General features: G+C 39.2%; 1 non-coding gene and 1 pseudogene across 1 annotated transcript; one reads left to right on the top strand and one right to left on the bottom strand.

The window, feature by feature from the left end:
• Positions 1-3,010: 3,010 nt before the first annotated feature.
• On the bottom strand, positions 3,011-3,117 carry LOC145110277 (small nucleolar RNA R71). The gene has a single exon (XR_013709661.1). It is a non-coding gene; the product is annotated as a small nucleolar RNA R71 (small nucleolar RNA).
• A 952-nt stretch (positions 3,118-4,069) lies between these two features.
• On the top strand, positions 4,070-6,771 carry LOC145107206 (uncharacterized; annotated as a pseudogene).
• The last annotated feature ends 8,279 nt before the right edge of the window (positions 6,772-15,050 follow it).

Below are 15,050 nucleotides of genomic sequence, written 5' to 3'. Positions count from 1 at the left end.
AATATGTTTAGCATCGTGTACCAGAAATGTATCCAGGAAATTTTTTATCTTTAATCAATAAAGGTTGAAGTTGAGCGCCCCTGCTTAAGCATGTAGGGTTTTGAGTGAAAAAAGTGAGTTACATGTTAAAAAAAAAGAGAGAGAATTACAAGAAAAGTTGTAAGAATTTTGGAGCAATTAAAGTGAAGATCAAAAGATCAAAATTCCGAAGAAATTCAAAAAGTTGAAGATACCAAAAATCAAAGAAAATAAAAAAGGTGGCGAATTTTGAAGAATTCAAAGAAATTAAGGTGCAAACTATCAAAGAAAGTGAAGAGTTTCAAAAAGCTCCAATGTGGTATCATAAATTGTAATTGTCTAGATTATGTATGCTTGGGTTGCTAAACCAAAAACACCTTGAGGTTAAGAGGTTTTCTGCGGATGGATTCGGAGGGATGCATAAAATGAGCATTGTTCGGGAAAAGTGGGCGAATGTTTATGAGGATTGTGAGTATTTAGAGTATGGGGGTTATTAGGAAAATTTTAGACACAAATGCATGTGTTGCGGTCTTGGCATAATGGCTGGGTTGGATTGGAGTTGTCCTATGTGATTCTAATGTGTTAAAATTCAGTTTTGCTTGGGGGCAAGCAAAAGTCAAGTGTGGGGTATTTTGATATTTGCATAATTAGCTATATGTTTAGTATAGATTTTTATTCATTTTTAGCTAATTATGTGCATAATGTGGACAAAAGGTACTTAATAATGCTTTAATTGTGTTTTCAGTCCAAAAGACATGCTTGGAGGTAAAAAGGAATAAGGAGAAGCAATTAGAGACCAAAGAATGAAGAAAAAGGAAAACACCCACACCTACTTGGCGAGTACACGCACCTACTCGGCGAGTTCATGAGAATGTTCCCGAAGAAAAGTCAAGAATCCTTGCCGTACACTGATTTCACACGTCTACTCGGCGAGTACACGACCTACTCGCCGAGTTGCCCCTGTTTTGTGATAACTATAAATAGCGGATCTTAATCCGAATTGGGAACTTTCTGGCTTCCTGGGAGATACACCTGCGATTAAAGAACCCTTTGGAGACCTGAAGAACCCTAACCTTTGATCTTGTGAAGACTCAAGGCGAATTAGGTTATATTTTCCGCTTAATCTTAGGATTGAATCATGCTTAGCCTAGTTAAATTCGTGTTTGAACTTGTTCCCACTGTAATCATGAGCTAAATTCATATTGTTTCTGTTTAGGAAAAACCAAATTACTCCTATGGTTTAATTATTACTTTTATTGATTGCTTATTGGTGATTTTATTAAATTAAGTTTGTTAAAGATCCTTATGCATTAACCACAACTATGTTCTGTTAATTGGAAGACAATTAAGCTGCATGAACATCTCTTAGTTGTTAACCTCATATGTTTATGTGAACACTTTATCATATGTCTAGGAATAATGAACATGAAACTAGGATTAACTAGAGAATGGGTAAATTAATGTGTGAGCTTGTTTGAGAAACCAACAAACAAGAGGTTAATTGAATCACCAACGTAATTAACCAATTACAAATCTTATTTAATCCAAATAATTGAACTAGGTAATTAATTAGTTTAAACAATTGGCCACTGCTTGAATTGATTAATTGTCTAAGGGTTAGTATTAGTGAACACGAATCTACCCACTATAGTTGGTAACCAATAACAATTAATTTATCACATTATTACAAAAATAACCATAGGAGTGAATTGGTTGGACCTAAACAGAAACTCTTTATCAAATTTGGTGATTTTTTACTTGTTTTAGTTTTTAGTTAATCACTTGTTACGTGGTGTGTTCAAGTTTCTAGTCTTATAAAACTAGAGAAAAAAAACCTTTACTTTTATTACTTGCTTAGTTAAAATTAGTTATTAGTTTAATTTCCGTTCCCTGAGTTCGACACTCTACGTATCCAACTATACCACTAAAAGACAGGTTCACTGCCTTTGTGTGCTTAATTTATAATTTAAAAGTAGGATTAAAACCAGTGCATTTTACACACATCAAGTTTTTGGCGCCGTTGCCGGGGAACAGTTCAAAAATTAAATCTAATTCCTAATTTTTTCGATCCTTTGTGTGAGTTTTTCTTGCACAAAGTTTATTTTTTTAGTAATTCAGTAAGTAGGTTAGGTTTTAGAATTTATTAGTTTTTAGAAGTTTTAATTAGTTTGTTTTAATTTTTTGTTTAGACAGGCTACTCGCCGAGTGCACTCGCACCTACTCGGCGAGTACCCTGCTGTTTGGCAATTAATTGTTATTTTAGTTCTGTTTCATCTTTTGTTCTTTTTACGCGTTTTTCTTGTTTATTTTCAGGATTTTCATGACCAGAGGATCAAACACTCCACTGGTACCCCCTTTTGAAGACCCAGAATCCGCATTGAGAAAGAACAAAGGCAAAGACGTTGAAAGCTCGAATACACCTAAGAAATCACCTTTGTCTAGCTTGAAGACTGTTTTTGGGAAGAAGAAGGGCAGCAAATCAGGAGCATCCAGCGCCTCTTTCGCAAGCGATGACCCAATCAGAGAAGATACCGAGTACGACTCCGAAGGAGAAGAAGACCCTACATTCGGGCACGTTTCCGATTCCGACGACGAATTAGCTATTACTATGGCCAACATCGATGAAGTCCCCATGGGGAAATGGAAGAAGAGGATACGCGATGATACCGGCCCGGGACTTGTGCAACCCGCAATTCCCGCAACTGCTACTTTTGAGCTTAAGGGTCACATTCTGGCTCTACTTAAGGAGATCCCCTTCACCGGAAAAGACCACGAAGACGCTTACAAACACTTGGACGAAGTCAATGATGTAGCTGATTATTTCAATGTTCCAAACGTACCTCGAGAAACTCAGCTACTTCGCATGCTTCCGGTTACTTTGAAAGGTGCTGCAAAGGATTGGCTCAAGTCATTGCCCCCCGGATCTATCACTACATGGGCCCAAATGAAAGAGGATTTCATTGATCAATTTTGCCCACCATCCAAGATATCCAAGCTAAAGAAAGCCATAGCTAACTTTGAACAACAAGCTGGAGAATCACTATATGAAGCTTGGGAGAGGTACAAGAGCCTGCTAAGGAATTGCCCACATCATGACCTCAATAGTCAACAAGAAGTATCCATCTTTTATGATGGAGTAAATGTTACAACAAGGCAATTACTTGACTCGCAAGGTCCACTCACGAAGAAGGCACCTCCGGTGATAAAGCAACTAATTGAAGAATTCTCTAAGCATTCTAGAGAATACCATAATCCAAGAAATGATGTGACAAGGGGGGCCGCCTATGCAGCTTCAGAAGACTTGTCAGCAGTCATGGCTATGCTAAAAACCATGGATAGGAGGATGGACAAAATGGATCAAACGATACATGCTATTCGGGTGGGTTGTGAGAACTGCAATGGGCCTCATCTTACTAGAGACTGCGACTTGGATGAAAATGGTAATAAGAAGGTGCAAGTATGTTACTCAAGTGGGGACCGATATGATGAAGATTGGCGTAAACCAAAGAAAGAGTGGCTCCCTTATGACGAGTATAAGAAGGCTAAGGAGGAGAGGTACAAACAAAAAGGGAGAGGTTTTTACCAAAAGGAGGAGCCGGCACAAGAAAGAAAACCAAGTTTGGAAGAGATGCTTACCAAGTTTGTAACTGTTTCAGAAAAGAGACATAATGATCATGATGCTGCAATCCAAGAAACAAGAACCATGCTCAGAAACCAACAAGCATCTATCCACAATATTGAAACGCAGCTGGGGCAACTTGCTCAACAAATCAATCAAAGATCACCGGGGGAACTTCCTAGTAAAACCGAAAACAACCCACGAGGCGTGCACATAAATATTGTCACAACAAGAAGTGGGAAGATAATTACTCCTCTGGCCCCAATTCAGACTGAAGCACCCAAAGAATTACAAGAGGAGGATGCATGAAAAGAAGACCAAAATCAAAAGCTGCATGGTACAGACCCTACTCGCCGAGTCCAGAATATGGACTCGACGAGTCCACTGCCAAACTCCAAAAATCAAATTCCTGAAAAGCCCTTTCAGCCTCCAATGCCATATCCAGCCCGAGCTAAGAAAGAAAAGCAGGAAGAGGAGTACCAGAAGTTTCTTGACCATATTAAAGCTCTTCAAATCAACATTCCCTTCATCGAAGCAGTCGCGCAAATGCCAAAATATGCAAAATTCCTTAAGGAGCTTCTAACCAATAGAAGGAAGATGGAGGAGGTGAAAGAAGTAGTACTTAATGAAAATTGCTCAGCTGCCATGTTAAACAAATTACCAAAGAAGAAGGGTGACCCGGGAAGCTTGACTTTCCCTTGCCAATTTGGTAACTTGGCTACCATTTATGCTTTGGCTGATTCGGGAGCAAGTGTGAACCTAATGCCTTATTCATTCTTCAAGAAATTGGATCTCCCGGAACCGAGGCCAATTCGTATGGCAATTCACTTAGCAAACAAAACAGTCACATTTCCAAGAGGAATATGTGAAGACTTATTGGTCAAGGTGGACAAGTTTGTATTTCCCGCAGATTTTATAATTCTAGACATGGAAGCGGATCCTCAAGTCCCGATCATCCTTGGAAGACCTTTCCTCAACACGGCAAGTGCTATAGTGGACATGAGAGACTCGAAGCTTACTTTACGGGTAGGAGAAGATTCAGTCACTTTCGGGGTTGATCAAGCTATGAAGCATGCGAGGAATAGTGATGACATGGCATTCTCGATTGACATGTTTGATGAATTGATGGAGGAATGCGATAATGAAGATTCCAACAAGTCCACTATCTTTAATGAAGAATTTGATGCTGAAAAAGACTTAATGGAAATCGAGAGGCTGCTAGAAGAAGCTGAGTATGAAGAAATAATAAAGCAATCTGATAGAGCTACTCGGCGAGTAGGGCCGATCTACTCGCCGAGTCCATGTGAAGAAACAACTGAATTCGTGAATTCTGCAGCCGACTCGCCGAGTCCCTCACCTGTACTCGGCGAGTGCAACATGCAGAACATAAAAACGGAACTCAAAACATTACCAGATCACTTGGAGTATGCTTTCCTTGAATATGGTCATCAAAAGCCAATTATAATAGCCTCTGACCTCTCCGAATCTGAAAAAGAAGAACTAGTTCAAGTCTTGAAGAAACGAAAGCGGGCCATAGCATGGAGCATTACCGACATCAAGGGAATAAGTCCCTCTTACTGTTCTCACAAGATTAACCTGGAGGAAGGAGCAACTCCGGTTGTGCAACACCAAAGAAGACTAAACCCAAACATGCAAGAAGTGGTCAAGAAGGAAGTAGTCAAGCTCTTAGATGTGGGGATCATTTACTCTATTTCCGACAGTCCGTGGGTGAGTCCGGTCCAAGTGGTGCCCAAGAAAGGAGGAATGACGGTCATAACCAACGAGAAGAACGAGCTTATTCCGACACGAACGGTAACCGGTTGGAGAGTGTGCATCGATTATCGAAAACTAAACGATGCCACTCGTAAAGACCATTTCCCCTTACCTTTTATTGATCAAATGCTAGAACGATTATCGGGCCATAGTTTTTATTGTTTCTTAGACGGCTTTTCGGGTTATTTCCAAATACCCATAGACCCCATGGACCAAGAAAAGACCATTTTCACTTGCCCAAGTGGAACTTTTGCTTATCGTCGCATGCCCTTTGGGTTATGCAATGCACCCGCGACATTTCAAAGGTGCATGACAGCCATATTCCACGACATGGTGGAAAGATTCATGGAAGTCTTTATGGATGATTTTTCTGTTTTTTGATCTTCCTTCCATGATTGTCTCACTAACCTTGATCTAATGCTTGCTAGGTGTGAAAAAACCGACTTAGTTCTTAATTGGGAGAAATGTCACTTTATGGTCAAGGAGGGTATAGTTCTAGGCCACAAGATTTCCAAATCGGGAATTGAAGTGGATCGGGAAAAGATTGACACAATTGCCAAATTACCCCCGCCAACTAATGTGAAGGGCATTAGAAGCTTTCTAGGACACGCAGGTTTTTACCGGCGTTTTATAAAAGATTTTTCCAAAATAACTAGACCTCTAACACAATTGCTTTTGAAAGATGCACCATTCAATTTTACTAAAGAGTGTTTAGAGGCGTTTGAATTCTTGAAAGAAAAATTGACTAATGTCCCGATCATTATTGCCCCGAATTGGGATTTACCATTTGAGATAATGTGTGATGCTAGTGATTTTGCATTAGGAGCTGTCCTTGGTCAAAGGGTTGATAAGCACTTTCGACCCATTTATTATGCAAGTAAAACTCTAAATCCGGCCCAAGAGAATTACACCACCACCGAAAAAGAATTATTAGTTGTGGTGTATGCCTTTGATAAATTCCGCGCTTATTTAGTTTTATCTAAAACAACTGTTTTACTGACCACTCTGCTATCAAGTATTTGTTTGCCAAGCAGGATGCCAAGCCAAGATTGATACGATGGGTTCTACTTCTTCAAGAGTTTGACATCGAGATACGCGATAAGAAGGGAATGGAGAATGTAGCAGCCGACCACTTATCAAGGCTTAAAAACCCGAAATTGCAAGAAGATAAAGTTGGAGATGATTTTACGGATGAGTACATTATGGTGACTACGGGAGAAGAGCCATGGTTCGCAGACATAGCTAATTACTTAGCTAGCAAGTACATCCCAAAAGATCTTACCCGCCAACAAAAGAAGAAATTCTTTTCAGAAATAAAATATTACTTTTGGGATGAGCCTTACTTTTGGGATGAGCATTGAACTCCGCTCGGTATACATATCTGGAAGTCATCGGTCCCTACCCGACATACATATCATCAGAAACATACATACCACATGCAATAATCACAAAGATACATAGCATACAGAATGGTCATCGGGCCCCACCCGACATCAGGGTCAACCCGGTAATCATATAACACACATCACATGCAAGAGTCACGCAAACAACTAGCATACTAACATATCAAACCATGGGATGATATTGTTGCCTTCGACCCGCTAAACACAGTGAGGAAACTCACCTCAGATTGCTGAATCTCACAGATAAATCTCTGGCTGCTAGTCTAAAAATCCCCACACTATCATCATAAAATAACATCTAATTAATAATTGGATCCTGACTCATACTAAGAGTCCAAACTAGGGTAAAATACCGTTTTACCCTTTACCTAACCTAGCCCAAGGCCAAAGCCTAAACCCATTATCCAAAAAGGCCGATTCCAAAATGGTCACCCAAGCCCAACTATGGCCCAATCTTCCGAATTGGTCCCAAATCCCTTCGTGGGCCTTCCTCCAAAAGAGTCCAAACTAGAATTATGATGACCCAACAAAGCCTTAAACTCCAAAGGTCCACACAAGGCCCAAACCAAGAAGTCCACCTGCTGAGTACGATGGGCGTACTCAGCTCGTACGCTTAGCCTACACGCTCTTGATCTAGTACACGCATCGTACCAGCTTGTACGCCAGTGTACTCCCCAGTTGGCCACCCCACATCAATAAGCACTTAATCCATTTAGCCCCTACTCCATACTCTTAGATCTCGTCCCAAAAGATGATTTATCACGTAAAGTTGGCAGCTTTACATGCATGCATGGCTTAATGGGGCTCTAAAGCTCAAAAGAGCTTAACAAAGGGTCTTAACACATGCATGAGCCCATATGCACCATAAAGTTTGCATTTTTATGATTAAGGGACCCTAAAATGTCCATATCTAAAAGTTTAAGCTTCTGAAACGACCTTAGCTCACAAGGACCAACCAAAAGGGACCAAAATAGCCATAAACAAGCCTTAGAGAAGAACTATACAAAGAGTTGGCAAATTATGGACTTTATACCTCAAAAGTCACGAAATGAAGAAGCTAAATCTAGATCTTTAAGCTCTTCTCCAAGGAATAAGTCTTCAATCTTCTTCTACCACTTCAAGATACACAAAACACACCAAAGTTCTTTACAAGAGCTCAAAAGCACCACACATAGGCAAAGGGAGGATATTAGGGTTTTCAAGATATGGAGGCTGGCCTAAAATGGTCAGGGGATGGGTTTAAGAAGCTTAAATATGGCACAAACCCTAAAAACTAGGGTTTGTCCTAAGCCAGCGTACACCCAACATAACCTACGTACGCCCAACGTACGTGGTCGATGCCCGCAATCGTGATCTAGCTAGTACGCTAAGCGTACTAGCCAGAGGACCAGAATGCGAGAATATTTTTTTAGCAAGGGCAAAATGTAACACCCATAAAAATCAAGCCAATTTAAAACTTTTTCAAACATCCAAAAACCATTAGTTATTACAAAATGTTTTCAAAATAGTTTAATATCAGAGTATCCCAAAACCCATAAGTCCAAAGCACGAGGATGTGTACGGTCACGCCTTCGCCTTGCCAAGACATCTGGAGCACCTGAAACAATAAACTGAAACCGTAAGCACAAAGCTTAGTGAGTTCCTCCAAAATACTCATACCCACAACAATACACATACAATCATAAACAGCATACTAAGGGTCCAGTCAACCATCAGGTTGGAATACCCCAGGCCCATAACCAACAGGTTGGAATGCCAACACACTATGGGTCCAATCATCCTCGGGATGGAATACCCCAGGCCCACAACCAACAGGTTGGAATGCCAACACACTATGGGTCCAATCAACCATCAGGTTGGAATACCCCAGGCCCACAACCAACAGGTTGGAATGCCCACATACTATGAGTCCAATCATCCTCGGGATGGAATACTCACGGCCCACAACCAACAGGTTGGAATGCCAGGTCTATTGGATTTCGCACAAAGCAGATAAGCCTCAAACGCCAAACAAATTTGTGCACATATAACAGATAATCACATAGCAGTCTATAGACAATACTTGATCTAACGGATCATACCACATAGCGCATAACACCATCCTATCTACCAGGATGCCGATCTAACAGATCATACCACATATCATATGATATTATCCTACCCTCTAGGATACCGATCTAACAGATCATACTAGCATAACATAACTTGATAACAATCCAAAGGGCCGGCCTTGGTGCCTTAGACCCTTGAGTATAATGAGGAAAACTTACCTGGCACTGCTGAAGTCCCGCAGATACAACTCTAGCTGCTGGTTGACAGATTCCCGAACTGTCAACATCAAACAATACCCAATTAATAACTGGGTTCCAAGCCCAAGGTCTAACTCACACTACAAAAGCCCAAAAGTCAAATAATGGGCCAAAGCCCAACATATGGCCCAATTTTCCAAATTGGGCCTAGACCTCTACATGGTCTTTCCTTAAGGCCCATCCGATTACTCCAATCCAATTCCCATGACCCATTATCACATAATCATACAGGCCCAATTATGGCCCATCTATGGCCCAATTTTCCAAATTGGGCCCAAGTCCCTTACATAGGCCTTACCTCAAAGCCCATTAATTATTCTAGTCCATTTGCTTGATCTTATATGGCCCATTAGTAACACAATCATCAAGGTCCAATCGAAAGGCCCAACAATAAAGTCCAAGTGAAAATTAGGGTTTCACATAAAATGACAATTAGGGTTAAGTGTTTCTGTGACATCCCCAAAATCACGGCCAGAAAAGACCGATTTAATTTATGCTTTTAAAATGATTTCAGAGTAATCCTTTGATTAAAAGAGTTGCGGAATTTGTTCCCAAAACAAAATATGATAAAAATAAGATTGACCAAAGCATTTCTTAAAGAAATGTATTTTTCATTATATTACAATACTCGAGATGTCATGTTCCGATAAACAGACCAAAAGCATAAACATTTCAATACAGACCTTACAACAGTTATTTACAACAACATGTCTATAATCCAAAAATAACTTGACAAGTCATCCAACTTATGCTTTGGCGCTACTACCTGTAATACAAAGAAAACTGAGTGGGACAGGCTTGGGAGCCTGGTGAGCATATAGGGTTTTCAACCCACAATAAGTGATTAAATTTATTTTCATTAACCAACAATAACCCAATTACCCATTCCCGTTATTCTCACTTTATGTCCCTAAAACAACTAACACAAGGGACCTAGTCTAAGAATATTTCATCGGGGCGACAACACATGCATTCGGGGGTTTCCCAGCAATATATGTCAAATAAGGCAACCATGAGGGGGATGGAGTACAGCGAATGAACACCCAAGTTCATTAACACCTACACGTGGCGAGCCTGCTAGCGTTCCACAGGACTGTCTAGAAAAGTCTGTGGTCGTCATCTAAACTCCGCTAGACGACTGAATCAAAAACAACATTGAGGCCTCTCATCTGTTTATCACACATCAACTATCTACCCATGTTCTACCCAACATATTAGTAGATAAAAATATATATTTTTATACATAGCTTAAAACCTGTATAGCATTCTCATTCAATACATATTCCAAGCAATAGATGAGACACATATACATAACACGTATTTCATAGAGAATAAATCATATTTATGAGATAGAAGAAAGTGAATATGCATTCACAAATATAACAACAAAATATACACATAACACGTATTTCGTATAAAATACTTCAATATTTATGTGTTAGAAGAAAGTGACTACACACTCACTTGATCAGAAAATGATCAGACAACACTACGGCTTGTAGAAGTAGTATCCTTCGATGAAACCGGGAGATCTTCACAAAAACCGGGCTTCTTGCGGGCAGAGCTTCGGCTCGGGAATCTCACTTCTCGGGATCTTCGGGGCTTCGGGACTTGCTTCGGGACTCGGGAATAATACCGGGGATTCGGGATAATTCTGGCACGAAAAACGAGGCAAAACGGGAGAGAGAAGAGAAAAGGAGCAAAATGGCCGGCTGCCCTCGCATCCTTTATATAGGGGCAGAAGCCTCGCATTATGTCCATTACATTGGGCGTAATGCTCAGTACGCGGGGCGTACGCTTCGGAAATCGTCACTGCATGCGTCATCGGAGCACTCGAGTGCGAGGCGGGTCATACTTCGCTGTACGCTGGGCATACGGCTCTACGATGGGCGTAGTTCGGATCGGATTGCTGACTCCTTCGGATAACTATCCGATTTAAAGATTAAATAATAAATATTAATTATTTAAAAACTTCGGAAATTCATATCTTCTTCATACCAACTCCGTTTTTGACGTTTTTGACGTTATTTATATCCACGCGTAGGTGAGACTACGCTCTACAACTTTCCTTTAAGCTCCGTCGGATAATTTTGAGTTTATTTTTATTATTTATTTTTAGTATGCCGGGACAGGAAAACTCCGTTATAAATTCATAACTTCTTCATCTGACGTCCGTTTTTGTCTGTCTTTTTATCGTTTCACTACTATTAACGAGATCTTAGATTCTCATTTAGATTGTTTCGGCTAAACACCGCTCGATCTCAAATCGAGTATTCGGGCTGCATACTGCTAAGTCGAAACTTCGGAAAATCATAACTTCCTCATACGAAGTCAGATTTGGACAATCTTTTTATTCACGCTCTCGGTTTAATGAACTCTACAACATTCGTTTAGATCACTAAGGCTAAATATCGCTCTAACGTAAATTTCACTTTTTACGTCATTCAGCGTTGCCGGTTCTGTCGCGAAACTTCGACAGGTCATAACGTCTTCGTTAGAACTCGGATTTCGGCATTCTTTATATCTTCGGAATCTTTGTTTCGACCACTACAACTTTATGTAAAGATATCGGGCTTATCTCATACTTTAATTTTGACGCTCATTTTATTCTTAATTCATTAAATTATAGTAATTAAGAAAATAAACACATAATTCACATAATTCACATAGTACTCAAATATTTCATCATTAATACTTCAAAAAGAGTTACAAGGGTTAACCTAGACTATTACATCAACGATAATGCCTAGCCTGGAAACGCGGGCGATACAATTCTCTCCCCCTTAGGATGATTCTGTCCCCGGAATCACACATCAACAAACAAATGCGGATAGCGACTCAACATATCACTCTCCGTTTCCCAGGTGAGATATGGCCCATTCGAATGTTTCCAACGGACAAGCACTAATTCGACCATCTTGCGTCGAAGCTTCTTAGTCTTTCGGTCAACAATTGCCTCTGGTTCTTCGATTAACCTCTTGTTTTCATCAATTCTCAATTCAGAAATTGGAATTATATCGGGAACTTCTCCCGTGAACTTCCTCAAATAACACACGTGAAAAGTGTTATGAATACCATCCATTTCTTCTGGTAGTTCGAGCTTGTAAGCTTGGTTCCCAATTCTATGAAGAACTTTAAACGGTCCAATAAACCTTGGACTCAACTTTCCCCTTTTACCAAATCTTATAAGTCCCTTCCACGGCGAGAATTTAAGCAAAACCGAATCTCCAACTTCAAAAGTCATCGGCCTTCGCTTCTTGTCAGCATAGCTGTTTTGACGATCCTGAGCTGCTAACATTCTTTCTCTAATTATTTTCAACTTTTCAGCGGTTTGATGGACCATCTCGGGCCCCATAAACTGCTTTTCCCCAGTCTCAAGCCAACAAGACGGCGTACAGCACTTCTGTCCGTACAAAGCTTGATAAGGTGTCATCTTAATGCTCGAGTGGAAACTATTATTGTAGGAAAATTATACCAAAGGTAAATGTGTTGGATTAGTGTCTAAGTCCATAACTATTTTGGTATGTACTTGACCCGATTGTGCATGGTCCTTTTGGGTTGCCTTCACCATAGCAATATGTGAGATGAATTAAGGAGAAAAAGGTTTAATTATGATTTATTAATATATTATAATAATAATATATTAAAGGAGAAATCATGTTTAATTAATATTAGTCAAGAATTAATTAAGAATTAATTTTGTGGCTAAAAGAGATTAATTAAACTTAGGGGACTGGATTTGTAATTATAAGATAATTACAATTGGGCTATGGATTACTTAATAATATATAGGTTGGACGAATTCTATGGGGAAGCCCATTAGAAATCGTCCAAGGGATATGTTAAAGGAATCCATGGGCTGCTTAGGGCTTAAGCAGTCAGATTAGGGTTTCCTAGTTGAAAACCCTAATAGCCTACCTATATAAAGGATCCCTATTGCCCCAAAAATGTGGCTAAGACTCTCTTTAGGGTTTGTAGACGTTTTTGGCTGCCTCCTCTCTTCTCCTCTTCATCCAAGTTACTCTTGGTGTTTGTGACTCCATTAGAGGTGCAACATTTGAGGCACTAAGCTTTCTGAAGCCAAGGATTGATTGTTATTGCTATATAACAATCAAAGGTAAGATCTAAACCCTATTTTATGTTAATATGATTAATTGTATGCTAGATCTAGGGTTTATAGCTTTGGATATTCAATTGCATGTTCATTAGACAAACTAGATCCAAAAGCTATTACGGTTTGCATGTACACCATAGGAATGATGTATTGCTCATAACCCATCAGTGGTATCAGAGTCTAGGGCTGTTTGTTTGATGTATTTGATGCTATTATGGATTATTCTTGCTTAAAAATCGAAAATTAGGGTTTCTGGGGGCTGGACTTGCCGAGTCCATGGCTGAACTCGCCGAGTCCATGGTGAACTCGACGAGTCCATGCCTGACTCGACGAGTCAACTCGTCAGAAAGAGGTAATTTCAGGATTTTGTGCTCCTTTGGCTGTGGGATAGTTACCAAAACGTTTTTTATTGATATAAATCATATTTTTATGATATTGGGTGATTATCTTTGCCAAAATAAAAGATAACTTCATATTAATTAAATAATTATTTCCTTGTATGATTAGATTTAATTATTTGAATTATTTGGTGACTTATCTTGCAAGAATTTGGACTAGGTCAAATTAGATAACCACCAATTAATTGTTAATTGCCTTATTTGAATTTTGTGATCTAGAATATTCTTGATAAAGTTTGGAAAAGTTTCAAATTACTCCCTTTTAGGTTTTATAGTTTAAATTTGAACTTAAAAGTTTTGTTTTTGAAATTTAAATAAGTTAAACCCTAATGTTTTGAAATGTTTCAAAACTTGCCCTCAAGTTTTTGAATTTAAAAGTTGATTAAAAGTTTAATTTTGAAATGTTAAATTCTAAAACCCTAGTATTGTTTTGAAAAGTTCAAATCACACCCTTATGGTTTTATTAATTAATTAAAGTGTATAATTAAAGGAGATTTAATAAACCCATAAAGTTTTGGTTTACATTTAATTAAATTAAAAGTGTAATTTATTAAATTAGACCACCTAGTATTTTAAAAGTGTAAAATACACCCTATACTATATATAACATTAAAAGTCTAGTATTATATATGTATGAGTAAACAGTCAGTCTTACCGTTAGTAGGCCTCATTCACGAAGCTGGTCTATAAGGGGTGTTTAAGGCAATTGCCTATAAAATGGCGATTGAATGGGTATCCACTCTTACCCCCCGCACTCTTGACTAAGTGGAGGGTCGTTAGCCGAACGGGTAGGATAGGACAGAAACCTTCCATTATAAGTATAACGAAGTACAAAGTAACTAAATACTTTTACAAATTCTCAATCTTAGTTACTTTAGGCAAAAGTGAATTGATGCAATTCCATGAAATTACACTTTGTACCCTTGCGAAGACGTTAGTGGAGCGTGTGTGGTTAACCGACACACTAATTGGTTCTAAGCAAAGGTAGCAAAGGGTGACTCAATGTTTGTCATAGTTCGGTGGAGCGTGTGTGGTTAACCGGCACATCGAATAGGTGACTGTAACATTGGGGGCACCATGTAAGTTTGCATGGTTATTCACACCCTGTTTTGTGATCCTCGGCATCCCAGTCACAAATCGAGGGGCATATCGAGATTTAAACATGCCATTGAAAAGTTCAATGAATCTCAAAAGATCTAGGAATTTTCAATAGATTTGAAACTTGAATTTCTTTTTCGTTTTTCATGGTGGAAATTGGTAAATCGTCATTTACCTACCTTCAAATATTCTGCAACTAGATTACGGCATCCCTCTTCTAGGTTGTAGAGTATTGTGTTGGATCCTAGCCTCGATGTTTCATTTGGGTGTCACATCAAGGATTCTAATCAACTTAACTTGAATTTTCTCCCGTTTTGT

The sequence above is a fragment of the Lactuca virosa genome, chromosome 4, assembly GCF_052849685.1.
Source record: "Lactuca virosa cultivar CGN04683 chromosome 4, Lactuca_virosa_CGN04683_v6, whole genome shotgun sequence".
Classification (NCBI taxonomy): Eukaryota; Viridiplantae; Streptophyta; class Magnoliopsida; order Asterales; family Asteraceae; genus Lactuca; species Lactuca virosa.
The sequence above is the reverse complement of the archived record's forward strand: the minus strand, read 5'-3'. Positions and strand labels throughout refer to the sequence as shown.